The 16,738-nt window shown below is 44.0% G+C and overlaps 1 protein-coding gene across 2 annotated transcripts in view; it reads right to left on the bottom strand.

Annotated features, from left to right (window-relative positions):
• Positions 1-15,791, bottom strand: part of ARMC2 (armadillo repeat containing 2) — a 268,510-nt gene extending 252,719 nt beyond the window's left edge. For both annotated transcript variants that reach the window (XM_079939293.1, XM_079939291.1), the window contains exon 1: positions 15,548-15,791. The gene's annotated coding sequence lies outside the window, so the exon portion shown is untranslated. The remainder of the gene's footprint in view (positions 1-15,547) is intronic.
• Between the last annotated feature and the right edge of the window lie 947 nt (positions 15,792-16,738).

Raw genomic sequence — 16,738 nt, 5'->3', positions numbered from 1 at the left:
TTTTTTCTTGATGAGTCTGGCTAGTGGTTTATCAATTTTGTTTATCTTCTCAAAGAACCAGCTTTTAGTTTTATTGATCTTAGCTACTGTTTCCTTCATTTCTTTTTCATTTATTTCTGCTCTCATCTTTATGATTTCTTTCCTTCTGCTAACTTTGGGGTTTTTGTTCTTCTTTTCTAATTGCTTTAGGTGTAAGGTTAGGTTGCTTATTTGAGATGTTTCTTGTTTCTTGAGGTAGGATTGTATTGCTATAAACTTCCCTCTTAGAACTGCTTTTGCTGCATCCCATAGGTTTTGGGTCATCGTGTTTTCATTGTCATTTGTTTCTAGGTATTTTTTGATTTCCTCTTTGATTTCTTCAGTGATCTCTTGGTTATTTAGTAGTGTATTGTTTAGCCTCCGTGTGTTTTTATTTTTCACAGATATTTTCCCTGTAATTGATACCTAGTCTCATAGCGTTGTGGTCGGAAAAGATACTTGATACAATTTCAATTTTCCTAAATTTACCAAGGTTTGATTTATGACCCAAGATATGATCCTGGAGAATGTTCCATGAGCACTTGAGAAGAAAGTGTAGTCTGTTGTTTTTGGATGGAATGTCCTATAAATATCAATTAAGTCCATCTTGTTTAATGTATCATTTAAAGCTTGTGTTTCCTTATTTATTTTCATTCTGGATGATCTGTCCATTGGTGAAAGTGGGGTGCTAAAGTCCCCTACTATGATTTTGTTACTGTCAATTTCCCCTTTTATGGCTGTTAGCATTTGCCTTATGTATTGAGGTGCTCTTATGTTGGGTGCATAAATATTTACAAGTGTTATATCTTCTTCTTGGATTGATCCCTTGATCATTATGTAGTGTCCCTCTTTGTCTCTTGTAATAGTCTTTAAAGACTATTTTGTCTGATATGAGAATTGCTACTTCAGCTTTCTTTAGATTTCCATTTGCATGGAATATCTTTTTCCATCCCCTCACTTTCAGTCTGTATGTGTCCCTAGGTCTGAGGTGGGTCTCCTGTAGACAGCATATATATGGTTCTTGTTTCTGTAACCATTCAGCCAGTCTATGTCTCTTGGTTGGATCATTTAATCCATTTATATTTAAGGTAGTTATTGATATGTGTGTTCCTATTACCATTTTCTTAATTGTTCTGGGTTTGTTATTGTTAATGTTTTCCTTCTCTTGTGTCTCCTGCCTAGAAAAGTTCCTTTAGCATTTGCTGTTAAGCTGGTTTGGTGGTGCTGAATTCTCTTAGCTTTTGCTTGTCTGTAAAGGTTTTAATTTCACCATCGAATCTGTTTGAGATCCTTGCTGGGTAGAGTAATCTTGGTTGTAGGTTTTTCTCCTTCATCACTTTAAGTATGTCCTGCCAGTCCCTTCTGGCTTGCAGAATTTCTGCTGACAGATCAGCTGTTAACCTTATGGGGATTCCCTTGTATGTTATTTGTTGCTTTTCCCTTGCTGCTTTTAGTATTTTTTCTTTGTATTTAATTTTTGATGGTTTGATTAATATGTGTCTTGGTGTGTTTCTCCTTGGATTTATCCTGGATGGGACTCTCTGTGCTTCCTGGACTTGACTGACTTATTTCCTTTCCCATATTAGGGAAATTTTCAACTATAATCTCTTCAAATATTTTCTCAGTCCCTTTTTTTTCTCTTCTTCTTCTGGGACCCCTATAATTCCAATGTTGGTGCATTTAACATTGTCCCAGAGGTCTCTGTGATTGTCCTCAATTCTTTTCATTCTTTTTTCTGCTCTGCACTAGTTATTTCCACTATTTTATCTTCCATGTCACTTATCCATTTTTCTGCCTCAGTTATTCTGCCATTGATTCCTTCTAGAGAATTTTTAATTTCATTTATTGTGTTGTTCATCATTGTTTGTTTGCTCTTTAGTTCTTCTAGGTTAAACTTTTCTTGTATTTTCTCCATTCTATTTGCAAGATTTTGGATCATCTTTACTATCATTACTCTGAATTCTTTTTCCAGTATACTGCCTATTTCCTCTTCATTTGTTTGGTCTGGTGGATTTTTACCTTGCTCCTTCCTCTGCTGTGTATTTCTCTGTCTTCTGATGTTGCTTAACTTACTGTGTTTGGGGTCTCCTTTCCGCAGGCTGCAGGTTCGTAGTTCCCGTTGTTTTTGGTGTCTTCCCCCAGTGGGTAAGGTTGGTTCAGTGGGTTGTGTAGGCTTCCTGGTGGAGGGGAGTGGTGCCTGTGTTCTTGTGGATGAGGCTGGATCTTGTCTTCTTCCTGGGAAGGAGGCACGTCCAGTGGTATGTTTGGGGGTGTCTGTGAACTCATTATGATTTTAGGCAGCCTCTCTGCTAATAGAGGCTGGGGTTGGCGTTGTGTTCCTGTCTTGCTAGTTGTTTGGTATAGGATGTCCAGCACTGTAGCTTGCTGGTTGTTGAGTGTAGCTGGGTCATCACGTTGAGATGGAGATCTCTGAGAGAGCATTCATCATTTGATATTACATGGGGCCAGGATGTCCCCCACATCCTGAACTTGGCTCAATGTCCTGAACTCAGTGGACCAATGTCCCGAACTCGGCTCTCCCAACTCAGAGGCTCAGGCCTGACACCCGGCAGGAGCACCAAGACCCTGTCAGCCACATGGCTCAGAAGAAAAGGGAGAAAAAGAAAGAAAGGAAGGAAGGAAGGAAGCAAGCAAGGAAGGAAGGATGGAAGGAAGGAAGGAAGGAAGGAAGGAATGGAAGAAAATAAAGTTATTAAAATAAAAAAATATTATTAAAAATAAAGAAATTAAAAAGTAATTTAAAAAAAGAAAGATGGAAAGAAGAGAGCAACCAAACCAAAAAAGAAATCCAGCAATGATAACAAGTGCTAAAAACTATACTAAAAAAAATACAAAAACAAAAAACAGACAGACAGAACCCTAGGACAAATGGTAAAAGCAAAGCTTTTGGGAAGTCTGAGGTCTTCTGCCAGCATTCAGTAGGTGTCCTGTAGGAGCTGTTCCTCATGTAGATGTATTTTTGATGTATTTGTGGGGAGGAAGGTGATCTCCATGTCTTACTCCTCCACCATCTTGAAGCTATCTGCGTCCTTCCTTTTTAAGGCTGAATAATATTTCATTGTCTGTATATACCACCTTTTGTTTATCCATTAATCTACTGGATTTATCCTGTATGGGACTCTCTGTGCTTCCTGGACTTGATTGAGTATTGACTGTCAATCTAGAGCATCTATTGATGGACACCTGGGTGGCTTCCACCTCTTGGCTATTGTGAATAGTGCTGTTGTGAACACTGGTGTGCAAATATCTCTTTGAGACCCTGTTTTCAATTCTTTTGGCTATATATGCACAAGTGGGGATTGCTGGATCATATGGTCGTTCTATTTTTAATTTTTTGAGAACCTCCATATTGTTTTCCATAGAAGCGGCACCATTTTACATTCCCACAAACAGTGCATAAACTTTCCAATTTTTCCACATCCATGCCAACTCTTGTTATTTTCTGGAGTGTGTGTGTGTGTGTGTGTGAGTGTGTGTGTTACCATCCTGTTGGGTGTGAGGTGTGGAGCCTTAACTCTTGAGCATGGAGTCCTGCACACCTGACTGAGGCTTGGGTCTCCCAGTGACAGGATTGAGACTCACACGTGACAACAAGAGCTCCTTTTACGTTTTCCTCATGACCAAAGAAGTCAAGTGATTCTTGCAGACTTGCTGAAGAGCCTTTTTTGGGCATTACAGCTTCATCTTAGAGAATCCCTGAGGAACTGCTATGGTTCAGTAAACTTTCCTGGATGAGCAGTGTTTTCAGTGGGTGTTGGGTAGACATTCATGATCATAGAATGTAAGCTCCATGCGGCCAGAGACATGCGTCTTGGTCATCTCTGCATCCCCAGCACTTGGCACATAGTATGCGCTCAAAAATATGTGTTGAATAAACAAAGAAATGGGTAGCTTTTGAAGACTGTGGAAAGCAGTCCCTCTGAGCTCACGTGGTCCACAATGGGGGCCTTTTGCAGCCTACCTTTGGCGGCTTGCAGACTGTTTTTCATGATAGCCCTGGATGTCCCTCCCTCATTGCTCTAAAGCATTATGCACCTGGCTTCCAGCTACCAGCTCGTTCCTGTCACCCGCTTCTCCTGAGAATGACTCTGGACTTTGTTGTTCTGACGAGGCCAACAGGGAGAGAGTTTTTAAAGTTTGAGAAGGGATGCCTTAGAGAGAGCTTTTGGCAGGCAGTGATAAATTGTCAGCTTTGCTTCTAGAAAAACAAAGTATATCTGTCCTCACTCCTTGCAGGGAATGTTTTTAAGGATCTCAGCACTTTTTTGTGCAAACAGTGAGATCTAGCAGTCCACCAACCCCACTGCCAGACACAAAGACACTTTAGTGGGGAATGAGAATGAGGGGGTTTCAAGCTAATACAGACACAACAAAATTTGTTTCCTCCAGGATAGTATGAGGAAAGGGCAACAACTGTGAGGAGAATTTATGCCAGGCCCGATGTCACAGTCTAAGGAATTCAGTGAGAGAATCCTTATTGTGGGCTTGGCATTGTTCTCAGTGCTTTACACGTACTAACTCATTTAATCCTCCCATCAATCTTGAGGGATGTATATTAATGTCACGCCCATTGTACAGATGGGAAAACCAAGCCACTGAGAAATTAGGCCACCTGCCCATGGTCACACAGCTGGCTTGATTTGGATCCAGATGTGTACTTCCAGAGTCTGGGCTCTTAACTGAACTATGCTCGTTCTCTTTAGTCTGTTACCAATTCATTTGTTAATTCAACAACCACTTAGAGAGAGCCTACTACCTGGCAGGGACCATGCCCAGCAGTGAACAAAACACAAGCCTCAGCCTCCAACGTTTTCTGTGTAACAAGGAGGTCTGCTCCAAAGGCGTCTGGTAGGAGAAAGGAGACCAGGGTTAGTGGGAATCCAGACCCACAAACTGCCAAACCAAATTCAAATTCATTTGGCGATCAAGAGAGTCCTGACAAACTACTTCTTAGGAGCCAAAACGTAATCTTCTTTGAAGAAAACAGCAGTAAGTATAGGTGTGTTTTAAATGGTGACTCTGGCCTCGGGAACAGACGTTGGAACATACCAACCGATACGGGGCGCTGCTGACACCACTGCCACACCCTTCACGCCAGCCCCACCTGCCCACCCAAGAACCAAGGAATGCCAAGGCTTCCTCATGAATATGCCCAATGAAGCCATGAGAACTATCACCTGAGAGTAACTTCAGCCGAATCCCTGCACTGGAGTAGGATGAAAGGAGCTTCTGGGGCTGCCCTTCGCTTCTCTGGGGAGACCAGCCAAGCAGCACTTTCTCTCAACTCAAATAAACCATGGGTTGTGTGTGTGTGCAAACTAAAAACCAGAAAGGCAAACACCCTGCATTCCACAGACATGCTGGGGAGAGAGGAACATTTGTGTCTCTGCTTGCGGGGCAGCGGGCAGTTTGGAGCGCACACCTGGGTTTCATCCCCGCCCCACGGCTCACTCAGGCAAATCCCCGTCTCTCCTTCAGTCTCCACATCCGTAAAATTGGACGAATTTCTAATCCTATACCTTCTGCATGGGGTGGATGTAAGGATGAAAGGAGAGAATCTTATTGAGTACTTAGTACAGTGCATGGCCACAGAAAGGCACCAGAAGTGTTAGCTATTGTTATTATATTATCTGCAAATAATTTCACCGGCTTTGAAATTCACTACATTTAAATAAATATGCTGTGAACACCTTATGAGAGCATTTGTTCTATGTTGTTCGAAGTTAAAGCATTATCCCCATCAGAAACATGGTAAAGCTGAGGCCCATTTCTTTCCATGTTCAATCAGGTGGCCATAGGAGCAGGACCCTCAACTTCCTGTTCAAGCTTCTATCCAGTACCTTTCAACCTGGCTTCAGTCCATTTCATATATTCAAAATCAGAGCGCTGTGCCCACCCCACTCATCCTGACTTCCATGTCCCTCTTAGGTTGGCTTCCCCAGAAAGCAGGCTTTTTTGGGTACAAGTAATTTATCAAGGAGATTCTCCTAGAGGAAACCAGTAAGGGGAGCAGAGCAAGGGAGGAGAGAAGGCCCAACCATGGTGAGGTCTCAACAGAGCCCCACAGAGGGCGGCTTTAGACTGACCCTGCAGGGGACCCGGGCGTACACCTGAGTCTTCCCTGCCCGAGAGGACAGAGCCTGAAATGCACACAAGGAAGGGCAGGTGGTGGAAGTGGGAGTGGCCCTGTTCACCATCTTTCCCAGTGACCTATTTGGAGGAAGTTGTGTTTCCCACTGTCACAACTTTAGGTTCTGTGGGTCCAGAGAGCCTAATTTCCAGAAAGGAGACACAGAAAGGGTCTACTCAACCTAAATCTACGGCAACCACTTGGTCATTTGGGGGCTTCTCATACTGTAGAGCATCAGGCAAAGAAAGAAGGTGCTGTCCTGGCCGGGATAATTAACCCTGATTGTTAAGAGGAGGCTATGTCCCTGCTACCACGGGCCAGGCGGGAGTATGTGCAGAACTCAGGGCAACTGGAGGTTAGTCCTATGCCCAGTGTTAACTGTGACCCAGCAGTTACAGCCAGCGTGGCCATGGTAACCGGGCTCAGCCTCCTCACAGATGAAGGGCTGAGACACCCCGTCAAGGGAGCAACCGGCAGAAGCGCCAGCCGGCCGAGGCTGAAGGTTCGAGGAGGGTTATGTAAACTTCATCAGCCTCCGGTCCAGCTGTAGCAGGTGAGGACTCTGAATTGTCCAACTAACTCACCTCTTGTAAGTTTTCCTATAAATTGTGGCCTGTCTCCATCGTGAGGGCTCCGTGGGAAGGTGGGGCGGAACTGAATGCGGGATGCAAGTGAGCAATGTCTGTGCTCCACCAGGTACTCTCAGATCCCTTTTTGTGGTTTATGCTCACCTGGCCTCAGTGCGCTTAGCTCCCCAGCCCCACTTTGAAGCCAACTGTCATAGGTTGGGTTCCCCAAAGCAGGCCCCAGGTGAGGATTTGTGTGCCTGTGACGTGAGGACACTGGGAAGGAGTGGAGGGCGAAGGACAGGACTGGGGAGGAGCGCAGACCAGAGCTCAGAGAGGGCAGCTGGGCCTGACCCTGGCAGTCGTGCTCCAGGCTCTCTCTCTGTGCAGCCGAGGCAGCTCCAGAGCCCCCAGGGGCCATCTGCCAAACTCATCACAGAGCTGGCTTTTGGAAGCAAGGCCTGGGGTGCGCAAGAAATGGTAAAACGGGACTGAGGGGAGTATGGGCGGAGCACCGGTGTTTTCTGTTACCAGCTTTACTACATAAATGCTTTTCAAGTTGCTTTACTATGGGTAAGAATGAAGTCGGGTCAAAGAAAAACAAACGGAACCAAGGGAACAGTCAGCCTGTTCCAACAGGATGGGAAGACCACGTGTACCCAGCCTTGCCTCTAAGGTCCAGGGGTACAAGGCAAGGCGGATACACAGTCCTGCCCTCCGGAAAGTCCCCTCCGGCTGCAGAGAGGAGAAGCCACCTGTGGACTTCTTAAACCACAGCCCAGCAAGCCCCCCAGGCAGCCTATTATTACAGGGCAGAAGGGAAGTGCGTGCCCCAGGAGATTAGAGACTGGTGAGGTCGCTCTGAACCCAAGAGGTGAAAAAACAAGTCAAAATAGACAGAGAATTGGCATTGACAAATTCAAGACACAATTTGTTTCTTCAAATTACACTTCCTTAAGTTTTGCTTGGACTTGGAGTTATTTTCAAGCCAGGCAGGTTTCCAAGAGTCAAAAGCTGTTTTGAGAGCGAGCATATTCATTGGTTCATTCACGGCGCCTTTCTTTCAGTACACATTTACGGAACACCTGCTCTGTCAACAAGCACAGGGACGGGCATGCAGCTGGTGAAGAAGGAGACACTGGCCCTGCCCTCATGGAGCTTATGGTTTACTAGGGAGACATTTGCTACATAAATAAATAACTCATAGGTATGGAAGTACAAGTTGTGATGGGCATCTTAGAGGAAAAGTGTAGACTATCACGAGAAACAACAGCAGGGTGAACTCAATCAACTTCATTTGTCAGGAAAGATGCCTCTGAAGAAGTGGCCTGCTGTAGATTGAGGCCTGAGGATGAGTAGGAGTTAAATTATGGAGGGGAAGGAGGTTGGGCTTTGGTGGACTGGCCTTCCTGGGCAGAAAGAACAGCCTGGAGTTGGGTAAGACAGGGGTTGAGCTGAGGATCAAACAAACCAGAGCAAGCAAGCAAGCAGAGTAGTGCATCCAAGTCCCCCGAAAGATCCAGGCAAAAGCTTGAGCATCTTTCTGTGCATGTGCAGTGGGAGTGGGGTTTCGGGAGCGGTAGGGGGCCTGGAGTAGTGATAAACATTAGCCCAGAAACCTGCCCTGGGTCAGATGCTTACATCAGACCAAAACAATAAACCTTTTGATAGAAGACAAGGCAGAGTGTTCTCGGCTTATAGTACCGCACAACTCCAGGGGGCGCCGTACACGCTGTAATCTGTGAAGACGGCCTCTGGGTGTAGGCAGTGTGCAGCCTGTACAGCTGTAATGTGAGTTTAAAACCAGAGCTAGTGGGAAAGAAGCTCTCTGGAGAAGTCAGTAAAATGGTTTCATCACTGGGGAGAAAAGAAGAGGTTAACTTAAGTGATGAGATTTTTATTTTGTGCAGAAGCTGCAGAAGCAGTGAGGTGAAACAACAGAAATGGAAGTGTAATTTGTATTGAGAAGAAGAGATTTTTCTTCCTACAACAAAAAAAGATTTGTGGAGCTTTCGGCTAGACAGATAAGACTGAGGAAAATAGACAAGTTCCTACCCTCATAAAGCTTACAATCCAGTGGGGAAGGAAAGGCATTAATATAAATAATATAAAAACAGATTGGTCCTTGTACGTTGAGAAGACGCATGCAGGGGAGGCCTGCGGGGGTGTGGTGGTCAGGGGTGTGCGTGGGGGTCCTAAGTCTGGAGTGTGTCAGGACACCTTCCTTGAGGAAGCAGTATTTTAGCTGTGATCAAAAGGATGAATGAAGGTTAATCCAGCAAAGGAGGTGCAGATTCAGAGATTCCTAAACTTTTTTGACAACAGAATCGTTCTATCTCAGGGCATCTTACTGCACTAGAAAAATCTTTCTGGCAGTAAACTAAGGTAACCAGGGCACTATGTTTTTTTTCCTTTGAGGACAAAACCAATAGCCTTACCTTATGTTTGAACAGTGCCTCACACTTGACTGAGTGCTTTTGTATCACTTCTTTTTTTTTTTTTTTTGGCGGTACACGGGCCTCTCACTGTTGTGGCCTCTCCCATTGCGGAGCACAGGCTCCAGACGCGCAGGCTCAGCGGCCATGGCTCACGGACCCAGCCGCTCTGTGGCATGTGGGATCTTCCCAGACCGGGGCACAAACCCGTGTCCCCTGCATCGGCAGGCGGACTCTCAACCACTGTGCCACCAGGGAATCCCTGTATCACTTCTTATTCAGCTTCCCAGACAACCCTGTGTGGGTGGTAGCAGTATCCCCATGCACAGACAAAGCTCAGATGCGTTGAGTGGCACGCCCAACGTCCGTTGTCTCGCAGCTGGTGAGGGGCAGACCTGCAACTAAAGTTAGGGACTACCAGGTCACCAGCTCCCAGATCATGTTAAGTTTTATGACCTTGACTGCTCCCACATGCAAACACAGTGTTATTAATTTAATAGTTATGAGGCTGATGCTTGGATCCTCAGAGCCTTCAACTGGTAGCTGAAAAGCCTATGCTTCTGAACCAGACCTGCTGCCTTTTAATAACCTAAAAATGGCGACACTGAGTCAGACCCAAGGTCCACCGCAGTGGAAGCACATGGCTGTCCTCACAGAGGTCAGCTTTAAAGGCCAGAGCCATACTCCAAGCGTCCTGCTTCTCTTTAATAGCCAATTATGGATCTAACACCTTCAAATTTATCTAAAACTTAAAAAAAAATGATTTATTGGGCTTCCCTGGTGGCACAGTGGTTGAGAGTCCACCTGCCGATGCAGGGGACACGGGTTCGTGCCCCAGTCCGGGAAGATCCCACATGCCGCGGAGCGGCTGGGCCCGTGAGCCATGGCCGCTGAGCCTGCGCGTCCGGAGCCTGTGCTCCGCAATGGGAGAGGCCACAACAGTGAGGGGCCCACCGTACTGCAAAAAAAAAACAAACAAACAAAAAACAAGGTAGTAACCATTCCTTCTTTATTCTCTAGGAGAGTTTATGGTTTATGTAAGATTGCTACTATTTCTTCCCAAAATACTTGAAGAATTCACTGATGAAGCCATCTGGGCCTGGAGTTTTCCCTGAGGGCAGGTTTTAAATTATAGATTCAATATACATAGGACTATTTAGATTTCTGTTTTTCCTTGTCTCAGCTTTAGTACAGTGTCTTTCTGAAGAATTTATCCATTTCACATTTTCTAATTTTTTGGCAGAAACTTATTTATCACCTCCTCATATTCTCTTTTAAATATCTGCAGGATCTGTGCTGAGGTGCTCTTTTTTATTCCTGATATTAATACTTTGTTTGCTCTCTTTTTTCTAGATTATTCTTGCCAGAGGTTTATCAACATTATTGATCTTTTTGTATTATAGAACAAACCTTTGGCTTTGTTGACTCTCTCACTATACATTTGTTTACTATTTTATTAATTTTTGGCTTTTATCTTTATTATGTTCTTCTACCTTCTTGGGTTTAATCTGCTGAGTTTTTCCCCCCTAATTTCTTGGGATAGATTCCTACATAACTGATCTTCAGCCTTTCTTCTTTTTTAACATATCTTTTCATGATATAAATTGCTGCCCCCAACTCCCAAGCACAGCTTCAATGGAATCCCTTATGTTTTGATTATATACATGTTTTGATTATATATAATACACGTTATATTATATTATCATTTAGTTAAAATACTTTTTTTCTTTGATCCACAGATTATTTACAAGTGTATCACTTAATGGTGCTGGGAAAACTGGACAGCTACATGTAAAAGAATGAAATCAGAACATTCTCTAACACTATATACAAAAATAAACTCAAAATGGATTAAGACCTAAATGTAAGATTGGATACTAAAAAACTCCTAGAGGAAAACATAGGCAGGACACTCTTTGACATAAATTGCTGCAATATTTTTTTGGACCCACCTCCTAGAGTAATGGAAACAAAAACAAAAGTAAATAAATGGTACCTAATTAAACTTAAAAGCTTTTGTGCAGCAAAGGAGACCATAAACAAAACAAAAAGACAACCTATGGAATGGGAGAAAATATTTGCAAACAGTGTACTGACAAGGGGTTAATTTCCAAAATATACAAACAGTTCATACAGCTCAATATAAAAAAAAAAAACCAAATAACCCAACCAAAAAATGGACAGAAGACTTAAATAGACATTTCTCCAAAGAAGACATACAGATGGCCAACAGGCACATGAAAAGATGTTCAACATCGTTAACTTAGAGAAAGGCAAATCAAAACCACATTGATGTATCACCTCACACCAGTAAGAATGGCCATTATTCAAAAGTCAACAAATAATAAGTGCTGAATAGGGTGTGGAGAAAAGGGAACCCTCCTGCATTGTTGGTGGAAATGTAAATTGGTGCAGCCATTAGGAGAACAATATGGAGGTTTCTTAAAAAACTACTGAAAAAAACAGAGTTACCATATGACCCAGCAATCCCACTCCTGGGCATATATCCAGAGAAAACTCTAATTCGCACCTCAATATTCATAGCAGCACTATATACAATGCCAAGACATGGAAATAACCTAAATGTCCACTAACAGATAAATGTATAAAGAAGATGTGGTATATATATATACACACACACATATAAAATGCAATATTCCTTTTTGCATTTTCTTGATTCCTTCTGGGATTCTTTTCCTTCTACCTAAAAAACTCTGCTTAATTTTTCCTTTGGTGTCTGTCAGCTAGCTAGAAACCATCTCAGTTTTTGTTTGGCTGAAAATGTCTTTATTTCACTTTCGTTTTTGAATGGTACTTTCTCTGGTTATAGAATTCTGGGTTAGCAAGGGTTTTTTTAGCCTTTTAAAAATGTCATTTTATTATTTTTTTAGCTTCCATTGTTTTTGTTGAAAATTGGCTATCTTCTTATTGTGTCTCTAAGCAAAGCGTAGCTTTCTTGTTGTTTGTTTGTTTTTTAACATAGGCTGCTTTTACAGTTTTTTCTTTGGTTGTTTTCAGTTACTATAACGTGCCTAGTTATGACTTTCTTTGTATTTGCCTGCTTGGGGTTTGTAGCACCTTTTGAATCTGTGGCGTTATGTTTTTTGTCAGTTTTTAAATTCTCAGATAATTTTCTCTTAAAATCTTATTTATGCTACATTATCTCTCTCCTTTCCTTCCAGGACTCTAATTATACAAAGTTTACGCTGGGTTCCATATATATCGTAGGCTCTTGTCTATATTTCATAAACTTTTTATCTTGTAATTAGAGAGAGGTCTGCATATTTTCTTCTGGCTTATATTCAAGTTCATGAATTATCTCTTCAGTTGTGTGTAATCTGCTTTTAAACCCTTCCACAAGTTCTTAATTTCAGTCCTAGAATTCTTATTTGATTCTTTTTAAAAGAAATTCAACATATATGTTTAAATTATATCATTTTTTTCTCTTAGTTTTCAGTTATTTGGTCCTATCTTCTTGTATGCCTGGTATTTTTTAAAGCACATACTGTGCATGAAAAATTGTAGTGATAAATTTGAGGCTCTGGATGATGTTAGCTTCCTCCAAAGAGGATTTACTGGGTTTCTGGCAGGCAGTTAGCTAGGAGAATATCTCCTTAATCTATTCTGAGATTGAATTGATTCAGATCTGAGTTTTAGTCTCTGTGAGTGCTAGTCTATTTTCAGGCTAGCTTTACTACCAGGATATATAGCCTTCAAGGTTTCCAGCTAAAAGACTGGGATGTTTACTAGAATCCCTCCTTTTGGAAAGACTTAAATCCCAATCTTTGTTTCCTTAGCCCTGTGAAATTGCCAACAACCCTGTTCAGCTGCTCAGCATCTCTGTACTCATTCAGAACTGCAAATGCTTTGTGGAGAAAGCAGCAGTATGTTGAGCCACTCACCTCCCTGTGTTTCCTTTTTCTCTGCCATCTTAGACCCTGTCTTTGTAGCTCTCCAATGCTTCCAAATAGATATTTTACAGTTTTTTTAAAATCTAGGTCTTTCTAATTGTTCTCGTAGGGAGGAATGGTCTGCTACAAGCTAGTCCATCATGTCTAGAAGCAGAAGTCACCCCCTAAGGAGTTTATAACTAGTACTGCTCTATTTTATCATCCTTGGTTCCTGCCCTTGAGGAACCTTTGCTTTAAAACTCAATCTCAAAAAAATAATAATAATAATAAAACTCAATCTCAGTTGCTATAGTAAAAATCTTAGGATAACAAAAATAATTGATGCCTTGGATGTTGAGTATTATTTTTCAAACAATATGTTATAATGTCAATGATAATTATAACCAACAATTATCGAGGGTTTACTCTGGGTGAGGAAATGTCCTAGGACCTTACATGCATTAATTCATTAAATGAGAGACAGTGAAAACCTAGTGCTGTCCATATTCCTCAATCACAGAATTTGACCAAGGGTGGGCCATGGGTGAATGATGACAGATAATTCAAGAAACACAGCCAAGGCCCAACTAAGAAAAAAGTTTAGACATTAACTAGGCTATCAGATTACAGGGAATGCACAGGCAAAAGTGTAATCTACAAGCCTCAGACTTCTTCCCCACTAGTCTTTTTCTAGTGGTAACTACTAACTAAGAGTTAGTTGACAACAAAAGACTAACAATGAGCATGCTTTCCTTCCACTTGAGTGCTTCCTGGTGGAGGTGATAAAATTTCTAAAGTAAGTAGCAGAAAAGAAGTAACAGAAGGAAAAGAGGGAATAACTAAGAGTCTAAATCAACTGCCACTGGGTATCAAGAATCAGCTTCATATGCATTCAGCAGACACCAAATAATTGCAGGTTTAGGCCATGGAAATGAGCTGGGTGACAGATATGAGACAATAATGGAGTGGAGGTGATATGGTACTGATGGCTCAAGACTCCACCAAAGAGAAGTGAAGGAGTTATTTAGGCTATTTGCCCAGAAAAGCAGAAATGTACACCAAACACCAGGCATAGGGCGTAGAACATGGCAATCCCAGCCTAACTTCTGCTCTCAGCCAGACGTTCTCCAGGGCCTGATACTCCTCACCATTTGGTATCCTCTAGCCTGGGTAATAAACAGTGTGGGCCTCATTCTTGTTATTGGATAAAATTCTATTTACCTCCCTCTATATGCCAAAAAATTTTGTTTCTACCAGTGGAAGCAGTCTGGGGTAGTTGAAACATAGGGTGCAGAATAAGTCTGCCTTGGGTCAAGTCTTGGCCCTACCTGGGTTACTTTGGGCAAATTACTTAACCTCTCTGAGCTTCAATATCCTCATCGTGAAATGGGGATGATGACAATAGTAGTTAGCAAGATGACATGAGGTAATGCTAGTGAAGCACTTGGCCAAAACATAAATAAATAAATGTTGGCTATGGCTATCATTTAACTTAATTTAGGGTCCTGTAGTGCGTAGGAAGAGCTTATACTATTCTCATCTGTTGGATTCCTCATTTGAGAGGCAGCCTCAGGAGTGCTGTGGGAGGGGAAGGAACAGGTGGAAAACATAGGCGTTTCTGTGATTTCATGGGTGAGCGTAAGTTTAATCCAACAGTAATTGTACTTCTAAGGCTGGTATCTAGATCTTTTTAGAGAAATGTTGCAAAATTTATGAATATGGGTGGTCATTAGCTAGATTTCCTGTTATCATTCCTCCCTGGGAGGAAACTGATTCTATTTCAGAGACATCACAGGTCTCAGCTTCCTCCCACCTATGCCCTCCAGAAACACAAAGGCTGGAATGGCCTTAAATTGATCACGAACAGATCGAGACAGGCTGGGACCTGGGATCTGGGACCCTTTGCTGCAGTACTTGCACCTGGACACACGTCTCCTCAAGCAACAAAATACAAAGAAACTATATGGGACTAAAAACAGCTGGAGCAAATTATGGACAAGATGATACAAAAAGACCAAGAACCCAACTGCCACTTTGAAAAGCCGGGAGCAAAAGCAGGGTACTGTGCCTGCCCCATGCACACACCACCACCAAACGGGTAGGCAAGTCACCTAAGCCACCCCTCTGGTCCAACCCCTGGAACCCCCGTATAAGGAACCAGCTGGTCCCCCCTCAGGGAGCTAGCAAGGGAACCTGTTACCTGTTTTCACTCCCTCCTGCTGCAGCAGGAACCCCGAGGAATCCTTGCCTGAATATCTTGTCTGGTCTCTTATCAATTTCTATTGATTTGGGAAGGCCAAGAACCCTGGTCAGCAGCAAGACGATGCCTCCCCACCGTGATGGTCAGAAGTGCTCCACCATGGAGCTCGGGGGCCTCCTCATCAAAATCTCTCCTCAGTAAAGTATTAAACATCAATTATTTACCTCTTAATGTGAACTGAATTAATGTGTCATTTCACCCAAATGCATTTGTACATTCTGCCTTACCTTCACTCTGCTGTGTCTCCGTAAAAGCCAAGGAACAGCACCAAGAAGGGGAGCTAGTGGACAGCCAACTTAGGAGTCAGAAGACCCCTGGCACCATTTCCAGGTCTCATTAGCTGTGTGGCTTCAGGTAATTTATTTTTCCTCTGTTGCCCTCAACATCCGCCTTAAAGGGTCTCTAAAACCCCTTCCACCTCTAAACCTCTACAAAACTAGGTTTAGGTGGAGGACCTGAAGGGCGCCCAGAAACCCTCGGGCACAAACAGCCCTCCCGCTCCGACCTGACCCAGGAAGCTTTCCACGCCCCCGCGGCGCCCTCGTGCCGGCCCCTCCCCTCCCCCAGCGTCCTCCTCCGCGTGCGTCTGCTCCCCCGCGGGCGGGGCCCCTCCTGAGCCAGGCGCCCAGGGCGCTGGTAACGTGGCCCCGCTCCGGCCTCGCTGGCTACCCCCACGTCGCCCCTCCCCTCCAGATCCCCGTTTCCTGTCTGGCAGATTTACGATGCGGTTCAAAGAAGGAAGGATGATATAACGCTTTCCTGCTCCCTCCCTCTCCCAACCGACTTAGGCTAACTGGCTGGGGGCCAAGCGGTTTTGTTCTCCGCAGCCTCGCATTTGTAAAAATACTCCAGGTCCCAACCTCCCGCCTGTGACATGGCGTCAGCTCCCAAACCCACTGGTCAGGCCTTCGCTCGTGGGCGGGAACGAGGCAGCCTTGCGCCGCGCTGGAGTCTAATTAAGTGCTGAGCAAATAAACCATGGGCTTCAATTTTAGCCCTGAAAATAGCTGGGGCCCAAGATTCCTCTCTCTGGCCTGAGCTGTGAGACTGCCCACCCCCCTTCCCTGCAGCGACCTCCGGGCCAGGACTGTGGGGTTTGTGGGAGGGCGAGCACAGGGGTACCAGGAGCCGGGAGCGCACGGAGGCGCAGGGGTGCAGAAGCCAGTGGGCGAAGCAGGAGAGGGAGACTGGAGCCTGGGGGACAGGCTATCCTGGACCCTCCATCTCAACTTGGCATCCTGGCCACTGCCTCTAGACTGTGCTGGCTGCCGGCCTGCAGGACATCCAGGAGTTCTGGGTCCCACTGAACGCATCTCTGAGCCCTGTGTGGCTAAGAATGCTGAGCTCTGGCCAACGCTGAGGTGATTCTCTAGGCAGATCGTAGAGTGCACATCACGGTTTCATGCATAATCAGTCCT

The sequence above is a fragment of the Stenella coeruleoalba genome (assembly GCF_951394435.1).
Source record: "Stenella coeruleoalba genome assembly, chromosome: 12".
Taxonomy (NCBI): domain Eukaryota; kingdom Metazoa; phylum Chordata; class Mammalia; order Artiodactyla; family Delphinidae; genus Stenella; species Stenella coeruleoalba.
Note: the sequence above shows the minus strand (reverse complement) of the source record. Positions and strands in the feature narration are given on the sequence as shown.